Source organism: Rhinopithecus roxellana, chromosome 21 (genome assembly GCF_007565055.1).
Source record: "Rhinopithecus roxellana isolate Shanxi Qingling chromosome 21, ASM756505v1, whole genome shotgun sequence".
Taxonomy (NCBI): domain Eukaryota; kingdom Metazoa; phylum Chordata; class Mammalia; order Primates; family Cercopithecidae; genus Rhinopithecus; species Rhinopithecus roxellana.
The window spans coordinates 56,433,358-56,455,812 of NC_044569.1; the positions used below are offsets into that span (position 1 = coordinate 56,433,358).

The 22,455-nt window shown below is 44.0% G+C and overlaps 1 long non-coding RNA gene across 1 annotated transcript in view; it reads left to right on the plus strand.

Moving 5' to 3' along the window:
- The window catches only part of LOC115895496, a 39,352-nt gene extending 24,609 nt beyond the window's left edge, over positions 1 to 14,743 (plus strand). The window contains exons 3-4 of the long non-coding RNA XR_004055693.1: positions 6,796 to 6,959; positions 14,554 to 14,743. This is a non-coding gene — a long non-coding RNA (uncharacterized LOC115895496). The remainder of the gene's footprint in view (positions 1 to 6,795; positions 6,960 to 14,553) is intronic.
- The last annotated feature ends 7,712 nt before the right edge of the window (positions 14,744 to 22,455 follow it).

Genomic DNA, 22,455 nt, shown 5'->3' on the forward strand with positions numbered 1-22,455 from the left:
CACAAAGACTAACTCTCAAGCACCTACATTTATGGTCAAACGGGAAAAAAGCCCAGAGAGGTACAGACAGGACATGCCTGGGACAACAAAGCTGGTTAGCAGCTGAAAAAGAGCTAAAACTATCCCAGTGGTTTTCCTACTATACGGTGTAAGCAGGCCTCTAAGCTTCTTCATTTTATTTCACCACAAACACTTGAGATCAAGGCCTCGTAAATTTAATCCTCTCATGAATAATAATGATAATAATGTTGACCCTTGAAACGATAGCATGTCGGGAACTTTAGAGTTCATCTGGTCCAAATCTCACATTTTACAGATGCTTACTCAAGGTCAAGCAAAGGACAAATTGAGCCTTCATGGAGGATATGGGACATAGGCAAAGGGTTGCAAATAGAGCAAGAATATATAAAATTATAAATTAGGAACCTCAGAGATCATTTTTCCAACCATGCATTAGATGAAAGGTGACCCTGAGATCACAGAGGAGAACTAACTAGTTCTTGGGTCAGTTAATGGTAGATTATTTTCAGCCCTATGTGCCATTGACTGCACCACAGGGCATCTTTGTAGTCGCTGATGGGAAGAAAAGTACAACCTGCAAACATTAACATACTGTAAAATCTCAATTTACTGGAATTCTCAGGAAATGAGGCATTCTGGTTAAATGAATTAGCTGGTTAATGAGACCCAAGCTCAGGTGGATGTCTGTAATTCTTGCCCACTTTCCCATCTGCTGTGATGCCTGACCCTTTGCGAAGAGGCAACCAAAAAGCTCTTTCTGTTTGTGCTCTGGTGTCTGGAGATCTTTCCAAAATGTCAGATTCCCATCGTCTTTTTCTAGTCAGTTGAGTCTGGTGAGTATCACTGCCCTTTGTTTGCCGGGGAAGGAGCTTGTTAGCACTACGTAACACTTACTATTAATGACAAAGCTGGAAGAGATTATTTTACGTACTTCCATCATTTCTGACAACTTTTTCAACTTGAGCTGAATGTGACAAATAGAAAGAGTTTGTTGAAAGCGTAATTGGTTTCTACCTTTTTCTGTCTGGAGTTTATGTGATCAGAATAAAAGTTAAGGAATGAAGGTTCACTGAGCTTCTGCAGTACACAGGCTCCGTTACTCCATAGCATTCTTATTGAATTGTTCCGACCGTACCGTGAGATATATATTTCCATCCTCATCTTACAGATGAGGAATCTGAGGCTCAGGGAGGTTGAATAACTTGTCCAAGATTGTGTAAAGAAGGAATAATGGGGCTGGGATTGAACCTAGCTCTGAGTCCAGAGTTAGCAGAGACTGTGCAAGTGACTAGGAGTATGCTTCCAACTGCTTGAGTGAGCAAAAGGCCTGATGTTTGCACTCTTGCATGGACACAAAATGAAAAAGTTTCATGGTTCTTAATCTTTTGGGGTCACTTTTTCTGCCTGAGCCTCAGTTTCCTCATTTGTAAAATAGGAAAAGGAAAGAAGTGAACCAGATCCCTACTTACTAAACAGTCTTTATCCCCTAGCGCAAGTGCCTCTCCTCTGCCATAGTTGGACTTTGAACTATAGACAATGAAGGAGACAGATCTGTTTCTTGCCCTAAGGACTTTTAATCAAGGCAACAACATGCCAATGAGTGAGCAAGTAAAGATAAATAGATGAGATGGACTGTAGACATCTTAAGCCAATGCACATCAACTGTGAATAAAAAAGCCAGATGTTCTAGAGTTTTAACCTAAAAATACAGGGATATGAAGAACATTGACTTCCTTTATCCTTCTTATTGTCCAGGAGGGCTTCATGGAGGAGCTATTGTATTGTATATGTGAGAGAAAACACTCTGGAGAGCGAGGTCATGGTGCCCTGAGGTGGTGACCAGCAATCTGTTAATGCTGAGAGAAGGCTCTGAGACAAGAGTGGGGTGGGCTTGAACAAGAAAGCATAAAATGTGTATTTATTTCCTAGTACCTGGGTACTCTGCTGTTAACAAAGTTCCACAAACTGGGTGGCTTAAAGCAACAGAAATTTATCCTTTCACAGTTTGGGAAGCTAGGGAGTGAGCCATGCAGGTAACTGGGGAGGAGAGTCCTGGACAGGGAACAGAGCCAGCACAAAGCCCTAAAGTGGCAGTGTGCTGGCAGCAAAATGGCTAGTGTGGCCCCTGGGAAGTGAGCAAGTGGGGAGAGAGGTGGAAGGTGAGGTCATAGAGGAACAGAAGACAGCTTTGTAGGATATTTAAGGACCGTAGTCTTTGTTCTGTGAAATGAGGAAGCCACTGGTGAATTTTGTTCAGAGGAGTGTCATGATTTGACCTACATTTGGTTGGGATCATTGGCTGCTGGGTAGAAAATAGATCACATTGGCCACAGAAGGAAGCAGGAGCAGACAGAAGTTGGTAGGAGGCATCCATATAAGCGCTGCCCCCAATTGCAATGGGGAAATCTATGGAGCAGCAGGTTGGGAGAATGACCAGGAGTTGAGTTTTGGAGTAAAGGAAGGAATGTAAAGGAGACAGTAGGATATACAGTTCTGGAGTTCAGCAGAGAGGTCTGGGTTGGAAATAAAAATGTGGTGCCATCAACATATAGATGGTGTTTGTAGGAGTCATTTATCACTGCATAATACATTACTCCCAGACTTAGAAACCTAAAGTAACACTCATTTGCTCACACAGTTTCTGAGGTCAGGAATGAGGGAGAAGCCTAGTTGGGTTTGCCAGTGGAGTTTGTGAGTTCAAAAGCTCGGTGCCCCTCCATGCAGGTGGGACTTGCAAGGGCCTGGTCTCAGAGCTGAAGATCAGATCAAATCCAGACCCTGCCTCTATCCCCATGTCAGCCAGCCCTGCTGGAGCCCAGCCAGGCAGCCCCATCAATCCCAGACCATGCAGGAGAGCCTTTGAAATACGGCTGCCTCTTCCGGGGCCTGTTCCCCTTGCCCCCATGGTGTCATTTCCAAACCCATTACATTCCAATGGCTTTGGGATCTTTTAATTACGTGGGACAAAACCTTGCTGTTGCTGGCTCTGGCTTAGGGTCTTTTATGAGGTTTCAGTTAAGCTATTATCCAAGGCCACAGTCATTTCAAGGCTCAACTGGGACTGGAGAATCCAATCCTAATCTCATCACCTGGTTGTTGGCAGGCCTCAGTTCCTGTCTGGCTGCTGGCCCCAGGCTTCAGTTCCCCTATGGGCTTCCCCGTAGGACTGCTGACACAACGTAACAGCCTGCTTCCTCCAGAGTGAGTGACTCAACAGAGAAAGAGGGAAGAAGACAGAAGCCACAGTCTTTTTTATAACCTAATCTCAGAATTGACATACTGTCACTCTGCCATATGCTATTAGTCACACCCATCAACCCTGCTACAATACAGGAAGGACAGGAACCTGGATACCAGCAGGGACCACTGAGGGCACTCTTGAAGTCTGATTCCAGTCATCATATTATTTAAAGCCATGAGATGAAAAGAAATAACCAAAGGTCCTTCTCCCCCTTCCTTTTTTTTTTATTTAATTTTTATTTTTTTGCTTTCTTTCCTTTCTTCCTTCCTTTTGTCCCTTTTTGCTTTCTTTCCTCACCCCTATTATTTTGCATCCCTTCCTTCCTGCCACAGCTTTGCGGATCACATACTATGTGGCAGGCCTATGTAAAGTCTATAAAGGTCAGAGAAGACTTAAACACAGTCCTTGTTCATGAGACACCCATAGGGATAGAGAAGCAGTCAAGTAAACAGATAACCACACCCAGCACTATAATATTCCAAAAACTGGACAGTCAAGGTCCTCTGGGAGCCTAGAGGAAAGAGCAATGAACTCTAGGTGGATGCAGGGATTCAGGGAATCTTCAAACAGAGCATGAGGTCACTAAAGTGACGGCTTCTGGAAGAAAGTTGGGCAAGAATAAAAGGATTATTGTACTTGTGGGGAAGATGAACACCAAGACCTTTTCCCCTATCCTGAGCTTAGGTTATGTCTATCTATAAGACCATGTTATTTCCGTGCTTCTAGAAACCTGCCTGCCAAGACAGAGGATGCTCACTGCCATCAGAGGTGGCCATCTGGGCAGGCCAGGCCAACGGAGTTTGTGAGTTCAAAAGCTCGGTGCCCCTCCATGCAGGTGGGACTTGCAAGGGTCTGGTCTCAGAGCTGGGGATCAGATCAAATCCAGACCCTGCCTCTATCCCCATGTCAGCCAGCCCTGCTGGAGCCCAGTCAGGCAGCCCCATCGATCCCAGACCATGCAGGAGAGCCTTTGAAATACGGCTGCCTCTTCCGGGGCCTGTTCCCCTTGCCCCCGTGGTGTCATTTCCAAATCCATTACATTCCAATGGCTTTGGGATCTTTTAATTACATGTGACGAAACCTTGCTGTTGCTGGAATTAGACGGCCTGTGTTGACGATTTATAGTCCTCAGCTTTCACGCAAGCAGGGTAATAAATAAAATGAAATGGGCCCTTCAGTATTAAAAACTTCAGAGCTACCCACTAAGCCATGACAGAAAGAAAAAAAATGAAAAGAGTAAAAAAAAATTTAAAAAAAACAACAGTAATGTCTGCATCTCATGTGCTTAAAATACTGTATGTGAAACAGGGAATGTCAAAAATACGGGGTGCTGAGCAATAGGCAACTCGTAAAATTTTATCTCTGGTATGAGGATTTCCAACCATATAATGAGGCCTTTCCTTTCCTTTCTTTTTTTCTTTCTTTCTTTTTTAATCCTGGGCACTTTGTGCCTGATGAGGTGACTGAGAGGGCAGAGTGGCTGGGACACCCATTTTGCTGCTGCCCCAGATTTAATGGCAGGGTGAGGACTGGAGCGGGCAGGACCTCCCAGGCCCCACACCCCATTCAGACTCTCCTCCCGGCCCCCTTGCCCAGCCTTATCTGTTCCTCGGGTCTGCTCCTGCTGTTCTCAGTTACTGGAGGACCTTCCCACTCCTTTCCATCCAGCCCCACATTCCCACTCCCCAGTGCCCAGGGCTGCTGTTGAGCCTTACTCCAAATTCACCCTGTTGTGGGCAGTCACACGCTGCTTGGGGGTTAGCAAGCTGCTGCTCACAGGCTTTATCTGCCAGAGTGAGTCAGGTGCAGTGACTCATACCTGTAATCCCAGCACTTTGGGAGGCCAAGACGGACAGATTACTTGAAGTCAAGAGTTCAAGACCGACCTGGCCTACATTGGGAAACCTCATCTCTACTAAAAACACACACAAAAAAATAGCCAGGTGTGGTGGAGGGCGCCTGTAATCCCAGCTACTCAGGAGGCTAAGGCAGGAGAATCGCTTGAACCCAGGAGGTGGAGTTTGCAGTGAGCTGAGATCACGCCACTGCACTCCAGCCTGGACAACAGAGTGAGACTTCATCTCAAAAATAATAACAATAATAATAATCTACCAGTGTGGAAGCTCCCTGAGGGCTGGGGTGGGACATCTTCCCTCCTTTCTTTTCCCTCTTGCCACCTGCAGGGCTGAGCCTGCAGTAAAAATCCATGAAGCCTTGCCCTTGCCCTTAAGAAGCTAAGAATCAAGGATTCCTCTGGGTTCCAACTCAGAAGGGCAAGAAATAGCCTGTGAAAGAGGATGATGAGCAGGGAAAGGGTGGGACTGAAGCACAAGGAGGAGTGTCTTATCTAAGCCCTTCGAGAAGAACATAAGCTCAGGATGCCTTAAGCACAGGGGCCTCCTCCCAGGGCTCCATGACAAATGGGAAGCTCAGAGTCTAGGGATCTAAGCCATTCAGGAGTCAGAGATAATTTGCGCCTCTCAACAACAGGATTCTTTGTCTTCTTGCCAGTGGTTCTGCCACTCCAGTGATTCAGCCGTGTGTGTGTGTGTGTGTGTGTGTGTGTGAACACGTGTGCACCTGTACCCATATCTGGTGCCACTACTGACAGCGTGATGAGCCCATTATCAAGATTCGACTGGCCCACTGAAATCACATGGCCCCTTTGCTCCTTTAGACAAATCTCCCACACCAAGACCCTCGCATTAGGCATCTGGCCAGCCTAGAGACAGGCTGCCCTTGAATCTGGTGCCCATGCTAGTCCATTCATCTGTCTCCAAAGAACAGGCTGACAGACATCAGCTTTGCTGTTCAGGTAAAAGGCCAGACCTGTGTCTGTGGAATCAATGAAGAACAGGCTTTCTTAGGGCTTCTAGTACAGAGTAGTTCACAGAAATGGCTTCACTTGGGTTGAGACTTAAAAGTTAGTTCAAGTGTAACTAGGAAGATATCATTCTAGGCCTGAGATAATGACTGAACTAAGAGCCAGACCCAACCCTGCCTGCTGGACATTAGACATTCAAACCTTATGGATAAGGCAAGATCTAGATGTTCAAATCTAAACAAATGGGAGAGAATTGGTAGGAGATGCAGAGGCAGGTCAGAGCCTATGAGGTCACTGCATTGTCTATTTTTGCATATGGCTGGGGCTTCATGAGATATAATTTCCAGATGGGCAGGTGTCAATGGACACCCTGTTTACTGTGTGTTCCCAGTGCACAAAACAGGGTCTTGCACAAAATAGGTACTTGTGTGGTGAAGGAATTAGTAATGTTGAAAGATAGAGACCTCTTGCTGACAGCAGGCTAACTTCTTTGACAGACATTACGAGGAGCATCTTTCCTAGGGGCTTGTTAGATGAAAGAGAAAGGGTTTGTTTTTTTTTTTCTTTTGAGTTTCCTTGGCATCAACAATCAGAAAGTCTGGCTTAGGTTTTCAGTTCTCTTGCCTGAAATAGCCTCTAGCACTATCACAAAGGTATGTTTCCCTCCTTAATAATAACTTTCTGATCTCAATGGGCTTCTGATTCTCAGAGGGCATGGCTGAGAACTGCTATGAGTGCCTTTGGAAGGCCCAGGGGAACCCAAGGTGGATGTCACGGGCAAAAGATTACTGCCGAGGACTGCATCTCAAGGAATGGGCAAGGGGAAGACAGAATCAGGCTAACTCAGCAATGCCAGTGTCTCGAGCATAAAAAGTATTTGAGTAGAATTTGGCAAAAGAATGGAGAAATGAAGAAGTTAGATTTAAGACACTGAAAGTGGTGAGCAGCAGAAAGCTTTGTGGTGATTTGTGTATTCTCTTTCCTCCGTGAAACTCCTGCAGTGGATAAACAATGATAGCATCCATAAAGATGTACCTTGTTTTATATAAGAAAAAAAAGATACCTGAAAAATATTAAATAAAAATTGAATTTCATTTTCCCACTGACTTCCATTACTGAGTCTCAGAGGATCTGTGAAGTACTGTCTAGTAGATCTGGAAGGTACCCGAGAGGCTTAGCTCAAATCTCTTACTTTACAGATGAAGCATCTGAAACTGGGAGAGTCTATAGCAAAAGGGAGAACATGACAGTGAGGTTTCTGCAGTGGAAGGGAGCAGGAGCTGACGAGTATCCACCATTTGCTCATCTCACTGCCCTCAAGGAGTTGGATGTGGCCTCTTATCCCTGGGCTGTTATTTATTTAATATTTACTATAATATTTTTATATATTAAATCATTTTATTTTTAACTATTTACTTAGTATTTAATATTATTTAATATGTGTCTCTTTTTTTGAGATGGAGTCTCACTTTGTTGCCCAGGCTGGAGTGCAATGGCACAATCTTGACTCACTGTAACCTCCGCTTTCCGGGTTAAAATGATCCTCCTGCCTCAGCCTCCCAAGTAGCTGGGATTACAGGTGTGCACCACCACGCCCAGCTAATTTTTGTATTTTTAGTAGAGATGGGGTTTCACCATGTCCACCAGGCTGGTTTCAAACTCCTGACCTCAAGTGATCTTCCTGCCCAGCCTCCCAAAGTGCTGGGATTACAGACGTGAGCCACTGTGCCCAGCCTGTGTCTTTAAATTGACTCACATTTTAAAAAATAATAGCCTTACCCAAGATAATATCTGTGGTATCAGAGTTTTAAGGAAAAAAATACACACACATATATATAAAATTATCTTATATATTTAAATACACATCAAAATAGAAGCCAGCTAACTCAGTTGGTAGAGTGTGGGACTCTTAAATACACGTCAAAATAAATATACGAACACTAAAATACAAACTGTTCATCCATAGATGGCCTAAATCATCTTGCCTACCACTAGTGGTATAAGTTTGTCCTTTGGAAAGTACTGAACTAATGACCTCTGAACTCCTTTCAGTATTAAGATTCTCTGATATTTGAAAAGAGCTTCAACTTTGTGAGCATTGACCACACCTGTAACCCTTTCCCTTTTTCTCTCTACCTTCCTAAAACATGGCTCAGCTCAAACTCATCTCTCCCCCATGAAGGCATTGGTACAGAAAAAAAGCCAACATGGCAGATTTGAGACTGCTATCCCTAGAAAAGCCTGTTACTTTGTTGACCTTTGGCTGGTGTCAAGGAACTTGGGTTTTAAGAGTGTTCCCACCATTGTCTAACTGATAAGTGTGGCTCATTGTGCCTAAACTGTTTGTACAAACCATGTGGTTTATGCTAAACATCCATGTTCTGAAATGTTGGCAGGTGGAGGTAAAGGGTGGCTATGTGGCCAGCCCCAAGTAAAAACCCTGGGCACTGAGTCTCTAACGGGTTTCCCTGGTGGATAGCACTTTACACTTACCACAACCCAATGTTGGACAAATTAAGCACATCTTATGTGACTCCACTGGGAGAGGATTCTGGAAACTTGTGCCTGCTTTCCTCTGAAATTCACCCAATACACCATCCCCTTAGCTAATTTTGCTTCATATCCTTTAGCTGTAATAAATCTTAGCAATGTAATAAATCTCAGTATACTTAGGACAGTATACTGAGTCCTGTAAGTTCTTTAGTAAATCACTGAACTTGAGATGGTCTTGGGTACCCCACATACAGCCTTCTTCTGTGATCATCCCAGCTTCCAATTTTCTTCCTATCCTGAATCCCTTCAGCAACTTCATTTAACTCTCCTGTTTTGTCAATTAGTGTATATACAGTACTAGTAATATACAGTATCTCTATCCCACTCATTAAGTGTCTATAAAACTAAGGACTTTTTCTTATACAACTTTCCATTGCTTTTGTGTTTGCTCCTGGTTCATAGTAATCATTCTAAGTTTCTTTATAAAAAAACAACACAAAAACATCAAAATTTTTGAATGCAATATGTGGTTATTTTAAAAATTTAGAAAGTACAAAGAAGTCAAAGAAAAAAACAATTAAAATCACCCAAGATGCCTTACCCAGGAATAACCATCTTCATTACCCTTGGTTATATATCCTTTTAGTCATCTTGATATCCATAAATAGCTTTTATAAAAATGATATTATATTTACTAGTTACCTTGTTAAATTTAACATATTATAAATATATATTCATGTGATTATATATCAATAATGTCTTTTTTTTTTTTTTTGAGATGGAGTTTCACTCTTGTTGCCCGGGCTGAAGTGCAATGACACAATCTCGGCTCACTGCAACCTCCGCCCCCCAGGTTCCAGTGATTCTCCTGCCTCAGGCTCCCAAGTAACTGGGATTACAGGCGTGTGCCACCATGCCAGGCTAATTTTGTGGTTTTAGTATAGATGGTGTTTCTCCATGTTGGTCAGGCTGGTCTCAAACTCTCGACCTCAGGTGATCCATTCGCCTTGGTCTCCCAAAGTGCTGGGATTATAAGCATGAGCCACCATGCCTGGCCAATAATGTCATTTTAATGGTCACATGAAAATTTGTTATATTACATATCCCAAAATTTCAAGCTAAACATCATCTGCAGACATGCTTTATTTGTGTAGCATAGCATTAGCCCAATGGTTATACATAATATTTTGGAATTAAAGTCAATATTTTAAGCTTTTATTTTAAAAATGGTAACAGCACATCCCTATTGGGCCACATAGGTGGAGCTAGGTGGGAGCTGCTGGGTGGAGGTGTTCTCTGTTTGCTGTAGTCCCTCCCATTCCCTATGGCCTCCATAAAACTCAGGCTGAGGGTCAGTTGCTATTTGTCATTCTCTTGGGCTGATTTTCTTTTGCTACAGTCAAGATGGAAGTGAAATAGTTCTTGTCCTCATATGTCTATCAAAATAGAAGAGAACATATTTCTGCAGCCCCCAAACTGTGCACAAAGGAACCCCAGGCTCCCACAAGAAAACCACAAGGACAGTTTAGGATTTTTATAATTATCGAGAAACATGCTGTAATATTCAGTGTTGTCAGACACCATGCAAACTAGCAGCTTGAGTGAGTTCAGCATTTTAACAATAGATCATGCTACACTTGGTATCATCACATCTTTAGAAAGCTGGGTTTTCATTGGTCATTATATTAAAAAGCAAGTACCATGAGAAAATCATCAAACAGGAAACAAAGGTAGAGGTGTCCAGTCTGACTCTAGTTTAATTGTACAATGCTCAATAGGTACACATCCCATTAGAAAATATATTTAAGAATGAAATTTATATATTTTTTCTTTCAAATTATGTGTAATATTTTTAAACAGCTATTAAGTTGTTAGGACATAAGTACTTCCTGGTTTATTTGCACTCATATACTTAATAAACCTAACTATGAAGCATTTATTTTTTCCTAGAAATGCTATAAAACTATTACTGAGAGAGTTTGGGAACATTTTGTATATTGCCAGTGGAACTAAAGACACTGCTGACTGTCCTCATTCCTGCCTCACTAGTCTCAGCCCACATGGCCACTGCGTCATTGTAGCTTATGACACCTGTGTTAGATACATGTATTATAACCAGTCTGTCCCTATCCCAGCAACATACCTATTACTTTTGCTATTTAATGAACAAAGAGGAGCATCTTCAGAGCTAATATTCCCTACATTCAAGATTTTATATCCTTAGAATAGACTCCTAGAAGAATTCCTGAGAGAAGTTATTCAAACATTTAAGGCTTTCAAAAATTATTTCTGAATTGATTCAGCTTCATTTGAGAATCCTAAAGACAGAACAATCTGCCTGACACAAGTGATGCTGAATTCAGTGTGGAACTGAGTTGAATTTAATCGAATCAAAGCAAATGAAATTGAGTCTCTAAAGACACTGAGCTATGCTTTTACCTCTCTTTGTCTGAAGCTGCCTCTGTGTCTAACACAGACTCCATACTTCGTGGTCAGCATTACTGGAGCAGGAGAGCCCTAGCTATGGAAAGGAAGCCTGTGGGCAATTCTTTTACAAAAAAGTGTATCTGAGCCCTTTTCAGGGTCAAAGAGCTTAATAGTCAAAGGATTAGTTTTGAAGCCAGATTGATTTCAAATCTACCACTCACTAGTTGTTAACCTTGGGCATTTTACTTCAGTGCCTCAATTTCCTCATCTGTAAAATGGGCATAAAAATAGGACCTACCTCATGAGGTTGTAATGCAGAAAAAGAATTACATACACACATTGCACATTGCTAGGCAAATACTAAGTTCTCAATGGGAGCTGTTCATTTTATTTATTCTCTTGGATGCTTTTAGATGTCCCTAAAGCAAGGTCCACCTTGATTTTCATTCCTTCCTATGGGCTGGCTACTCTTGCTGCTGTTTGAAGGCATAGGAAACACATAATCAAACCATGCCCAGCCTTCTTAACCCAGGGACTAATCTACGGTCCCTGGACCCTCTTGAGCCAACCTGAGCAGAGAGCACTTTCTAAACTCCTTTCTGATTAGGGCATGGGTCCAGAGCTCCTTCATGTCCTGGGTAGCAGTAGCTACCAGACCAACCAGTTCTTTTAGTTATGAAACCAAGAATTTTGCTATCTGAGCTAAGCAAAAGGAAGAAATAAAAATAAAAACTGTTATTGATCTTGGCTTAAGAGGCATCATGATGTTTAGAAACCCATTACTTTGAACACCAGAGAACCTCATTCCCACCTTTAACAAGTCCCCTCAGGGAAAATTTTTCAGGGACATTTAAAGCCTGACTTTGTGCCCATGAAACGCCCTGTGTCTAAGCCTTTTCCCTCCAATGCCCTTCCAGTCTGTCCCACCCTGCAGCAGTTCCTCCTCTGACTCTTAGAATATCTTCAGCCAAGAGAGCCATAGAACAGGGAGCAGGCCACTCTGGAATAAACTAAGCCAGAGCATAGGAGTGCCCGCAGCCCCACTGATGCATGAGCTTCACTGCCTATGTTGCAACTGACAGAACTCTTAGCTTAGGACCTGAGAACAGTATCTGAGTCCTGGCCCAGCCCCTTGTGGGCCCTCTGATGACCGCCTTGTGATCTTGGGCTCATTTAGTCTCCTTAACCCTTGGTCTGCTCACCTTTAAAATGGGGATGATAACATCTAGGAGATGATAAAATGAGATGATCTTCATGAAAGTGGCTGGCAAAATACTTACATAACTGTGAGGAATTGTAGTTAAGAAATGAAGTTGAAGCCCAGTGTATTGATCTGGTCCAGGAAGACTTTTTTTATAGAAAGAGACTTTGGAGAACAGAAGGGCCGCGCAGCAGACAGATAATGAGAAAGTGTATGAGGGCCCAAAGAGCAAAAGGGTTGGCCTGGGGCTCAGAGGAGGGTAAGACTGAAAGGTGGACAGAGTAGGCTAGGAGAACGGGTTCAGACAGGACTTTGCAGCCCAGGACTTGGAGTCTTTTCCGAGAAATCAATTACTCAAAACATTCCAAGGGCCCAGCCTGGTGCCAGCTTGATTTCTGATGTCGGGAAACTCAGGAATCTGTTTAGGGGAGGCAGGATCATCTGTTTGTGGGAGGCAGGAGTCAAAACAAGAGAACGACCCATGATAGCAGTGAATGAAGGGACTGTCATCCAGTGGAAGTTCTTCAAAAGGCAACAGGAAAGCAGACCTGCCCTGTGATGTCATCCTGGCCTTAGGCTAAGAATGGAGTTTGGAGTGAGGGCCTGAGGCTACCAGAAAGACCCTTTGTGGCATCAGCTTTTCCATTAGCACAGGAAGAAGACTTCCTTCAGTGAGGAAGAAGACCCTGAAAGGATGGACCACAAGAAAAAATGATTTTTGATTCAGAGAAAAGAGTAGTGGAGAAACTTGATTAAATAATCACAAATTTGGCAGGGCATGGTGCTTCACACCTATAATCCCAACACTTTGGGAGGCTGAAGCAGGTGGATCACTTGAGCGCAGTAGTTTGAGACCAGGCTGGGCAACAAAGTGAGACCCTGTCTCTACAAGAAATCAAAAAATTAGCCATGCATGGGTGACATGCACCTGTGGTCCCAGCTACTCAGGAGGCTGACGTGGGACGATTGCTTGAGCCCAGGTGTTTGAGACGGCAGTGATCTATCATCGTGCCACTGCACTCCAGCCTGGGCAATGGAATAAGATCCTGAAAACAAAAAATAAGAATCACATAGTTTACAGCTCCCCAGGATCGGAGTTCATCCCTCCCCAACTCACTGCCCTTGCTGTACACGAGCTGAAGTTTACACAGGTGATGCCACTTAACCTGTAGCTGGAAGGCAGGTCTCCAGCCTTTGGTGATCTTTTGACCCCTTGATGGTAATCTAGATGCAGCCAAGTGTAGGACTGTGGGGACAGGACTGGATGGCATGTTGAAGGATCTGCAGCAGGTATTGTAAAGATCCTGTGCACCTAGATGAAGGCAAAAGGGGCCCCAGAGAGTAGACCAAAAGTGGCATTTACAATTATTCTCACAATATTGCCAAAGGCTGGTCCCTTCTCCATCCTCCTTCCTATGCTGCCAGTTCCCCTTTCTTCACAGTCAGGATTTGGATGTGCAGTGCTGCTCGAATAGAAGTAAAATGGATGAAGGACTGGAAATGTGACCATAAGGGGCTTCACCATTCACTACAGTGGAGTAGTTAATGAGGTAGGAATTTGGCTTTTGGTCCATCAATGCTCTGCCCTCAGTGGATTCCTGGAACCAACAAACTTGGGTGCCCCAAAAGAAGGGCTATGATGTGCTGGGCTCACAATTTATGCAAACAACTGATATTCAGATGTGCTACCAGCATGACAGGGCCAGAGCCAGCCAAGCTGTGGAAAGCATTTGGGAGGAAGGATGTAGCAGCTGCCTTCTCAAATCCTGAGCCCCACCTCAGTGTGGCCCCAGCTCTGCCTTCCCCAGACAGGAGACAGCTTGTTCAAGTGCACTTGTGAACATGAAAAGGGAGAGGGAGGGAAACAGGGGGGAAGAAATCCATTCTACCTTGCAGCTTTCCATCTCTGCCCCAGTGGAGCGCGGGTAATTTGCTATGCCTAATGAACAAATGCCGCCTTACGTGGAGGCAAAAATGCCAGTGGGATGCTAATGCGAGTTGCCATGGGAGACCAAGGGACTCAGTGAAGTTCTGCAGCCTGGCAAGGGAGTCTGCAAGAGGAAGGAGTGACTGTCTCCTTCCATCAGAGTAATAAGCCCTTGTGTTTGTGCTGAGTTTCTTGTGTTTTGAGGTTTTCTTGCATCTATTATTATACTTTGAGCCTCATAACCATCCAGTACAGTAGGTGGCTCTGGTGTCATTTTCCCTGTTTTTTAGGTGACAAGACTGAGGCCTAAAGGAGTTTAAAAAATTATCCAAAGTCATGAAGGTAATAGATGTGTATCTCTCCCAATTCCTAGTTTCCAAATGTTTTTCCATGTCTTATGGTTTTTTTTTTTTTTAAAGAGCATGTAACTGGACTAAAGGCAATAAGGAACTTAAGAGGTGTCAACTACATCAAACTGCACAGAGAGATGGAATTGAACAATATAAGATAAATCAAAGGAAGTCCTTCTTCATGTAGAAGAGGAAAAACTCATAGACCTCATTACGAAAGAAAACTTTTCATTAATAAATGTACCCATTACAATTTGAACAATGACTGAGGAAGCCTGGAGTGGGAGTCCCTTGCCAAGCAAGTTGGGGCTCCCTTCCTCACCCTCCTGCTTTGCAGACTGACTTCTCAGCATCTCCCATGTCTCTTTTGTCTTAGCCACACAGAACAATGGCTGCTCCTTGAACCTTCCAGTTCTTCCCACTTGCTTGCCCTTGTGCATCCTGTTCCTGAACCCTTAAGATCAAATATCACAATTTGGAAATCCCATATTGAGTCAGTTGCTCCCTCATCTGAAATCACTTCGAAATGCTCATATTTTGCCCAGTCTATCTCCTCCACTAGACTCTGAGCTCTCTGAAGGTAGGAAGTGTGGCATATTCATCCCTGAACCCCAGAACCTACCCGTGTGCCTGACACTTATTAGGATCCTAGCAGATAAATGAATGGCTCAATCACCATTACCATCTTATTTTTATCAGACTCATTTATTGAACCCCTCATGGCTCTTGACAGAGGGTATGCACTATACTGAATTCTGGCAATTTCATTGACATCATAAGAATCCAAGTGTGGTGAAAATCTAAGCTGTTTAAGGCTGGATGTGAGGAGCCTTGAAGGAAAATAAGGGATTAGAGAACATTCCAGGACACTATAGAAAGCTTCCTTCCGGGCTGGGTACTGTGATGACTGCAAGATCAACATATTCCCAGTTGTCACAGAGCTGAGAGATACAACACCAACACAGTTGAGGCATATAGAAGAAAATTAAGGAGTAAGAGCTATGGAACTGCCCATTTCTGCTGTGGTGACTTCAGAGAAGGGAGGGCTAGAATAATCAGGAAGGCTTCATGGAGGAGGTGATATGAGCTGGGCTGTGAATTTCATTTAGATACAGAAAGATAGATGTCCCTAGAATAGGGAAAAACATGGGCCTAGAACCAATAATTAATCAATATGGCTTAGAACAAGCAACGAGTAGCCCTAAGTTCATTCTGTACTCTAGGACAAGTTCTGCTACAGGCAGGAAAGACATGAAGAAATACCTTCCTTTGCACCAAGACACTATTTTTTTTTAATATGGGGAATTTTTTTTAAAAACTCCAGATGGATTTTAAACACAGTGGGAAATTGGGCGGTGTGATGGCAGATGGCTATTTCAGCTGCACATGGGTAAAAATAATTCCAACTCCCCAATACCCAGAACTGCTCTGAACTTGTGAAAACCTTTTAAGGAAAAGCTGCAGTGTGATGCTCAAAGCGCAGAACTGCAGCAGATTGGGGGCCAAGGGCTTGGAGCTGACCAATAAGAAAACAGTTACCGCTGTTGGGACAACAGAGCCCAGCCCATTTGGGGAGGCTCCTTTCTGACCGGGTTCTGTCTGGGCTGGCCCTCGGTGTCAGTCCAGGCTCTCTGGCATGTCTTCTTCGATGTTGAGAGAAAGGGGAAGTGAGATATGTCAACATGAGAGCTATCAAGTAGGGAGGCTGTAAGATGAAGGCATGGGGAGCAGGGAATGTACAGAAGGGAAGAGTGGTGAGTGCACGCTGTGGGAGGGAAGGTTGGCCCAGAGGAGGGCAGGGCAGTGACTATGAAAGGTAGCACTTCTGCATGTCTAGTGGCTACGAATGTTGCCACACTGGCTTCACAGTGGAAAGCTGGTCTCATCCACATTTACTGTCGTCTATACCACATCCCAGAGTTGGAAGGGGAGACTTATGTGGAAACTCCCTTTGTCCATCTGAATGCCACCTTCTGGAACACTGATCCTCAGCTGATGTTGCCATAAGTACTATTGCATAGTATTCTTAAGAGTTTAAAGTTAATTTGCATCTCACATCCCTTTTCATAATAGAATCACTTAGATTTTGAGATTTTCTTAACAAACCCTTCTATTTTGTAGCTTTAGAAATAAGACCCAGAGAAGTGAAGTAGTTACTTGTTAGTAGCAGATCTGTGACCCCTACAGAGCTCTTGTCCATATATGTCCTTATTTATTAGCCCACCCTTCCTTGGGATTGAAAGATACAGGGACACAGGAGAATGAAATGGGCCAAAGCAAACTCTCCATGCAGCTTGCATTAGGGCAGAAAGGACAATAAGGGACATGCTCCATGTGATAGATGGGGTGCCATGAGTTTGAGTGACTGAGCCTCAGTCCTCTGACTCCCATGACCCCCATAGCATCAGGGAGAAGGGGAATGCAGCTCGGCCCTGCCAGCCCCAGGCTCCTTCTCTCCCCCACCCCCTGCATTTTTTTTGTGAGAGTTTCCCTTCTCCTTTCTTGCTCTCCCACCCCCAACCCCCGTGTCCTCAAGCTAGGACACTCATTCATTTCACAAATACCAACTTCGCCCACACTACGATGCAGCCATAGACACCTTGGACAAAGTACCTGTTCTCACGGAGCTGATGTCCCGGTGGGAAGATACAAACAAAAACAAATAACTGTGAAGTTTGTGGAAAAACAAAACAGGGATGAGGGAGGAAGAGTGCCATGGCAGGCAGTGGTTAGAAAAAGAGGAGCAGAGACCTGGCAAGGGTAAGGACACCAGCTATTTGAAGACATAGGACAAGTGTGTGATGGGCAGAGGGCAGCAGCCAGTGCAAAAGATGTGAGATGTGCACTTGCCCAGCATGTTTGAGGAACAGCAGGGATCTGCAGAGCTGGGGTAAAGCAAGCAAAGGGGAGAACAGCAGATCAGCCCAGAGCATGAGGCCATTGCAAAGATTTGGCTTTAGCTCAGGGTAGATAGCAGCCATGGAGGGTTCAATTTAGGAGGACCTATATTTTAAAAGGATCATCCTGGCTGCAGTGTTGGCTAGGGATAGAAGAAAGGAGAATGTGCTCAGGCTAAGGTGGCAATGAGGTGAGAGATGATGGTGACCTGGGCCATCAGATCTACCCAGGTGACAGGGTAGATCAGGGGGTCCCAAATTTCCTAGCTCAAAAAACCCTGTTTGTCATTTAATAACCTTACAAACACTTTCCAGCCTAGTAACAGTTACCATTCTGGCATTTGTGGATTGGGCAAACACTTGATGTCCACATTTTTAAACAAATCCACAATGTTCATAGCCCAACAGGGCTTCCATACATTTGACAAAGAATTGTATGTACAAATAGATGATTTTCAGGCCACCTATGTCATTGTGGCCCCAAAGTAGACCACTGAAACTTTGCTTCTCTCACTTTTCCCATTCCCTTGACCAGCCTAAGCCCTGATTGCTCCAACCTCTCTGCCAGAAGGGATTTAATCAGCTTAAGTGGGCAATAGTGTTGATGGGTGAGGAGGACAACTGAGCAGGGATTCCTAACTTAGCATTGATCTATAGTTGAAATTTGAAGAGCCAAGAACAGCCGGAAATTGTAGACAAAATGCCTATGAGTGGGGTGAGGGTGTGCTGTATGAGGTCAACTTTCATTAGATTCTCAAGGGCCCCTTACTAAGAAAAAAATGGGAGGGGGCAAGAACCACAAGTTTAATGAGTTACTCCTCCCAAATATTAAATATGTTTTAGCAAGGACCTTCAGTGCTTAACCCCAAGTGGAGAGTGACAGTTGGAGAAGGACAGACATTTCAAAACCATAAGGCTTCAGTTGGCCCTAAGCAGAAAGGGGCCCACACAATCTATGGCTAGAACATAACATTTCTGACTCCAGAAGACAGCTTTCTTTCCCTCCTAAAGTCAGTCTTGGACCCTGCCTATAATATACTCAATTACAATTTGTGGAATGAAAAAACGTCATACAAGGGTTCTCATCTGAGAAACAACAGAAAGGCAATGGTGTATGCTGTGCTGCAAGATCATTCCAAATGAACTCACGTATTCGGAGCAAAACTAAATAAATAAAAAAGCCAAAGGCTGTATGCTACTCTTGGATAAATCATGCCTGATTTGAAGGTCAAGAGCATTACAATGCCCCACTTCACAGAGGTGCATGAAGGCCGAAGCTTGCGGTATGGTGGAAGAATTTGCAGGGTATAATTATGCACCCCTTCAACATCCCCACTGGCTTCCACGTGATGTGAGACAATGTGTCACAGTCCCATACAGTCAAAGCCATAATTTACAAGAGTCAGCAATTCCACGGGGCAGGTAGGCCATATTTCAAAACTGGAAAGGGAGTTGGGGGGAAGAAGGGGGAAACCAACTGATCAATTTACAAAGATCCTGTTTCTCTGCCACTCTGTTGACCTTTCAGGCAAGACCTAATGCCAATTAGCTCAGTTATAAAGTCCATAATTCTTGTGGGGAAGGCCATGGGTAGCACATGATCATTTTACAACGTTTGCCCTAATTTGCAGCCCCCAAACATGGACTCCTGGGGCTGCAAGGTGGGGGTGGAGGGAGTTTGTTGGCAAGCAACGGGAGCAGCTGGAAGGGATCACAGAGCACAATTACTGTCTGCGCATGGCCACATCTGGAAAACAGCTCCGTGCTGGCTTTAAAACAGCATTAATAAAGAATGGAACCTTGTGCTGGGAAGGAGGGGGGTGGAGAATGAGGAGGGGTGCCCTTCTGCCCAACATGGTGGGGATAAAAAGACAACAAAGGAAACAGCAGGCGGGGCATAAGACCAATTCCAAGGAGAAGAGGGTGTTGACAAGAAAGGGGCAGCAGATATGCTGCTACTTTAGGGAGAGATCTCTAAACCCCCTCATTTCTTGCCATCTTCAAACCTGGGCATCCATGCAGGGCTGGTCCTTTTTATATTAGTTGTGCAGACATTTGTCTGTAATGTGGGATTTTAGTAAGACTATTCCCTATCAGTACCAAAATTCTACCATTCAGTCCTTTGGTCAGAGAGTTCCTTCGCTTGAGATGGATTTGAAACTGCAAATGTACCTGTTGCCTTTAGGATACCAGGCACGTAGTAGTTGTTCAATAAATATTTGTTGACTAGAACAAAATTGAATGAGTTATTTTGTGGCTGTGACCAAATTAATTCCTATCTCTGGTGTCTCAGCTATAAGAGTTCCAGGAGACCAGTGATTCTCAACAGTGAGGGCAGAGAGCACAAGGTAGCATATCCTCATAAGGAGTATATCACAATTCCAGGGGGAGGGGAGAAGTGAGCATTCATGGTTTTAATAAGAACATTCAGTGGTATAATACAGTTTTATATACATGGTCCCTGACTTACAATGGTTTGACTTGTGATTTTTCAACTTTCTGATGGTGTAAAAGTGATACACACTCAGTACAATCTTTTACTTAAGATGGGATACATCTGGATAAACCAATGGTAAATTGAAAATATCATAAAGTCAAAAATGTAAGTTGGGGAGCAGCTGTATTTGAAAACCAAAGAGCCTACCTGTGACTTCCTTAATACAATCTACAGAAAAAAAGCTCAACAGACTCTTCATGGCTGATGAGGATTCATACATACACCAATCTTAGAATTCAAAATGGGCACTTCCCACCCCACCAGAAATCAGGGCACCTCTGGGTCTCCAAGGTAAAAGGGGAATTTTTTTTATTATGAGTCAAAAAAGACTTAGAATCTCTGAGTGGATGGATTTGAGGCCTCCAGCTTGAGTTTTCTCCGTTTGGCTGCTTCATGTTCCCTCGTGGAGACAGATCAGCTACTTGGGTCGCCAAGGGCTGGGTTACATTAAAGCAGCAGCAAGGACAAATTACAAAGAAAACAGGGATTCTGGGGGTGTAAACAGACTTCACCCACCTTGCCCTTGTGCCAGACTGCCTGCCCAATTCCGCATCCTTGGCATTGCATTGGAGTATGCAGGGTCCAGCTCATGATCTTAGTTCATTTGGGCTGCTATAACAAATTACCATAGACTGAATGGCTTATAAACAACAGACATTTGTTTCTCACAGTTCTGAAAGCTAGAAGTCCACAATCGGGGTGCCAGCATGGTCAGGTTCTAGTGAGGGCCCTCTTCTGGGTTGCAGACTGCCATTTTCTCCTCGTTACATTCTCATGTGGTGAAAGGGGCAAAGGTGCTTCTGAAGTCCCTCTTATAAGGACAGTCATTGCATTGAGGAGTGCTTTCCTTCATTCCTGAATCACCTCCTAGTACCATCACCTTGAGAGTTGGGATTTCAACATATAAATTTGGGGGAAACATGACATCCAGACCACAGCAGCCACCTTATCATATGTTTGAGTGTTTGCCCCTGCAGATCTATGGTATAGCCTCCTGAAAACCCCAGAGGCCACACCACAGACCTGAAGACATGGAAGGAAACTTATCAATCCCTAACCCTAAGGCAAAAATTCTCTCATCAGCATCCCTGACAAGTTATCCTTTATGTCTTGTGTAGACACCTCCAGTAGCACATAGAAACTAAGGCCTCCAAGCAGATCTGGGTTCTGGTCCTACTTCAGACACTTACCAGCTAATTGACCATGAGCAATTTATTTAATCTCTCTCTATGTCTTGACTTTCCTTTCTGTAAAATGAAGATAATAGTAGTTAAATCATGGGATTCATGTGAAGATTAAATGAGACAATATATATTGTGATTTCCCTGCTGTTTAAAATTCTGTATTTATATTTATCCAATATAATTTATATTTACCTACCTATGACACTGTATGCAGTCTGTACATAGCTAAATCCATGGATGCGTTGAGTGTGCCTGCCAAAAATGATGTAGGCAATCGATTCCAATATGGAGCACCCACACAGGTGCATGGTTGTGACTTTCCCACTCCTGAGACACACCACTCCTGGACTGTTATTTGCCAATAACTTTATGCATATAAGAAATCTTTAGAATACTAACATTCCCACCAAAGAAAGCATTCCCACATGTCCCAAATAAACCCAAAGTAACAGATCTCCAAACCTGAGTCCAACCAGGTTTATGCTACAGTGAAATATAGAATCAGTCCCTGCATAGGGTAAGTGTTCAAGAAAGAGCAGGCAATGCTAGTGCAGCCAGCACCTTTGCTTGTTGTACAGTTCTCAGATATTTGGAAGCCAATAACCTCTGCATTCTTAGTTTTGCTGCCATGGAAGCACTGCCCACAGTGTTGACCCTCACCCAATGACAGTTCAATAGACATTTGACTACTGCAGCTTTATAACCTGCCTCATTCTCACCCCATCATCTCATGCCATGCTACCTGTTTCCCCTTCTCTGTTTCTGCAATAAGCTCCCTCTAGTCCCTGCCACGCTGGGCTGGATGTCCTCAGTCGCCAATGCCTCTCTTTGAAGGCAGTGCCTAACATGCTCAAGCCAGGCTGCCAGGCTCCATTAACGTGTCTAAGTTGCATTTATTTTCCTGGTATCCTGTCACGCTGTAGGCTCAGGTTCTGTGTCTATGTACTCCTGAACTTCCCAAGGAAAAGGCGTTTGGAAATAGCCTTGAGCAGCTGGGTCTGACTCATATTCTCCTCTCACCTCCCAAAAATGTCCCCAAATGCTGCCTCTTTCAGGGTCCCTATTCTCAGCTTCTCTGGAGTTGGATGATGGCCATGAGAAGTTTTTCCCTTCCTAAAACAATGTCAGAGGCCCCATATATTGGCCTGGAGTTTGTGAGTTAGGCATCCCCTCCTAGTGTGGTCTTCCTCCCTTATTTTGCCTATTCTGCCTGGCAAGTGCTTTTTCATTGTCCTTGCAAGGAGCCTAGCCATAGTGCCTTGCCCATTTAATTAATCCTACCTAGAGACCATTCACACCCCAATGCAGATTAGGCACTTAGGAGAGACCCTTCCTAGACTGGCATCAGTATAGACCCATGAAGGTGTCTTCCCTTTAACTCCTGGTGAATTCA